Source organism: Coturnix japonica, unplaced genomic scaffold, assembly GCF_001577835.2.
Source record: "Coturnix japonica isolate 7356 unplaced genomic scaffold, Coturnix japonica 2.1 chrUnrandom610, whole genome shotgun sequence".
Taxonomy (NCBI): domain Eukaryota; kingdom Metazoa; phylum Chordata; class Aves; order Galliformes; family Phasianidae; genus Coturnix; species Coturnix japonica.
This window is the reverse complement of record NW_015439983.1, coordinates 24,719-27,754: the sequence shown is the minus strand read 5'-3', so window position 1 is coordinate 27,754 and position 3,036 is coordinate 24,719. Positions and strand designations below refer to the sequence as shown.

Genomic DNA, 3,036 nt, shown 5'->3' with positions numbered 1-3,036 from the left:
CTATATGGAAGAGCAGGTATATATGGGAAGGCCCTATAGATCCTATATGGGAAGACCCTATAGATCCTATATGGAAGAGCAGGTATATATGGGAAGACCCTATAGATCCTATATGGAAGAGCAGGTATATATGGGAAGGTCCTATAGATCCTATATGGGAAGGTCCTATAGATCCTATATGGGAAGATCCTATAGATCCTATATGGAAGACCATGTATGTATGGGAAGACCCTATAGACCCTATAGATCCTATATGGGAAGACCCTATAGATCCTATATGGAAGAGCAGGTATATATGGGAAGGTCCTATAGATCCTATATGGGAAGACTCTATAGACCCTATAGATCCTATATGGAAGAGCAGGTATATATGGGAAGGCTATGGTGACCCTATAGATCCTATATGGAAGAGCATGTATATATGGGAAGACCCTATAGATCCTATATGGAAGACCTTGTATATATGGGAAGGCTTTGGTGACCCTATAGATCCTATCTGGAAGACCATGTATATATGGGAAGGCCCTATAGATCCTATATGGAGGACTATGTATATATGGGAATATCCTATCGATCCTATATGGAGGACTATGTATATATGGGAAGATCCTATCGATCCTATATGGAGGACTATGTATATATGGGAAGATCCTATCGATCCTATATGCAAGACCATGTATATATAGGAAGGCCCTATAGATCCTAGGTCCCTCCCATCCGCATCCCCATTTCCAGCCCCATTACTGATCCTATTACTGACCCCATTGCTTCCCCTATACCCCTGTAGGGTCACGGTGGCTGCGGTCTCTCCCAGCCCCATCACTGACTCCATTCCCTCCCCTATAAGCCTTATAGGGTCACGGTGGTTCCATTCTCTCCCAACCCCCATTCCCATCCCCATCAGTGACCCCATTCCTTCCCCTATACCCCTATAGGCTCATGGTGGCTCCTATAGGGTCAGGGTGTCTCCATACTCTCCCACCCCCATTACTGACCCTATACTCCCTCCCCTATACCCTTATAGGGTCACGGTGGCTGCGGTCGCTACCAGCCCCATCACTGACCCTATACTCCCTCCCCTATACCCTTATAGGGTCATGGTGGCTTCTATAGGGTCAGGGTGTCTCCATTCTCTCCCAGCCCCATTACTGACCCCATTCCCTCTCCTATACCCCTATAGGGTCACAGTGACTCCTATAGGGTCACAGTGTCTCCATTCTCTCCCATCCCCATTACTGACCCTATACTCCCTCCCCTATACCCCTATAGGGTCAGGGTGTCTCCATGCTCTCTCACCCCCGTTACTGACCCCATTCCCTCCCCTATACCCCTATAGGGTCACAGTGGCTGAGGTCTCTCCCAGGCCCCATCACTGAACCCATTCCCTTCCCTATAACCTTATAGGGTCACGGTGGCTCTTATAGGGTCAGGGTGTCTCCATGCTCTCCCATCCCCATTACTGACCCCATTCCCTCCCCTATACCCCTATAGGGTCACGGTGGCTGCGGTTGCTACCAGCCCCATTACTGATCCTATTACTGACCCCATTCCCTCCCCTATACCCCTATAGGGTCATGGTGGCTGCGGTCTCTCCCAACCCCATTCCCATCCCCATCACTGACCCCATTCCTTCCCCTATACCCCTATAGGGTCACGGTGGCTGTGGTCCCTTCCAGCCCCATTACTGATCCTATTACTTGACCCTATTCCCTCCCCTATACCCCTATAGGGTCACGGTGGCTGAGGTCCCTTCCAGCCCCATTACTGATCCTATTACTGACCCTATTCCCTCCCCTATACCCCTATAGGGTCACAGTGATTCCGTTCTCTCCCAACCCCATTCCCATCCCCATCACTGACTCCATTCCCTCCCCTATAACCCTTATAGGGTCACAGTGGTTCCGTTCTCTCCCAGCCCCATTCCCACCCCCATTACTAACCCCATTCCCTCCCTATACCCCTATAGGGTCACGGTGGCTGCGGTCTCTCCCAGCCCCATTACTGATCCTATTACTGTCCCCATTCCCTCCCTATACCCCTATAGGGTCACGGTGGCTGCGGTCTCTCCCAGCCCCATTACTGATCCTATTACTGTCCCCATTCCTTCCCCTATACCCCTATAGGGTCACGGTGGCTGCGGTCGCTACCAGCCCCATTACTGATCCTATTACTGACCCCATTCCCTCCCCTATACCCCTATAGGGTCACGGTGGCTGTGGTCGCTACCAGCCCCACTACTGACCCCATTCCTTCCCCTATACCCCTATAGGGTCACGGTGGCTGTGGTCCCTTCCAGCCCCATTACTGTCCCTATTACTGACCCCATTCCCTCCCCTATACTCCTATAGGGTCACGGTGGCTGAGGTCCCTTCCAGCCCCATTACTGATCCTATTACTGACCCCATTCCCTCCCCTATACCCCTATAGGGTCACGGTGGCTGTGGTCGCTACCAGCCCCATCACTGACCCTATACTCCCTTCCCTATACCCCTATAGGGTCAGGGTGTCTCCATGCTCTCCCACCCCCATTACTAACCCCATTCCCTCCCCTATACCCCTATAGGGTCACGGTGGCTGCGGTCTCTCCCATCCCCATTTCCAGCCCCATTACTGATCCTATTACTGACCCCATTCCTTCCCCTATGCCCCTATAGGGTCACGGTGGCTGAGGTCTCTCCCATCCCCATTACTGACCCTATACTCCCTCCCCTATACCCCTATAGGGCCACAGTGGTTCCGTTCTCTCCCAACCCCATTCCCATCCCCATTACTGACCCTATACTCCCTCCCCTATACCCCTATAGGGTCACGGTGGCTGTGGTCGCTACCAGCCCCATTACTGACCCCATTCCTTCCCCTATACCCCTATAGGGTCACGGTGGCTGTGGTCCCTTCCAGCCCCATTACTGATCCTATTACTGACCCCATTCCTTCCCCTATGCCCCTATAGGGTCACGGTGGCTGTGGTCTCTCCCATCCCCATTTCCAGCCCCATTACTGATCCTATTACTGACCCCATTCCCTCCCCTATACCCC

The 3,036-nt window shown here is 52.3% G+C and overlaps 1 protein-coding gene across 1 annotated transcript in view; it reads left to right on the top strand.

Moving 5' to 3' along the window:
* Positions 1–3,036, top strand: part of LOC107307460 (DNA-directed RNA polymerase II subunit RPB1-like) — a gene marked incomplete at both ends in the record, with an annotated part of 45,651 nt that overhangs the window by 17,902 nt on the left and 24,713 nt on the right. The gene's annotated exons all lie outside the window — the stretch shown is intronic.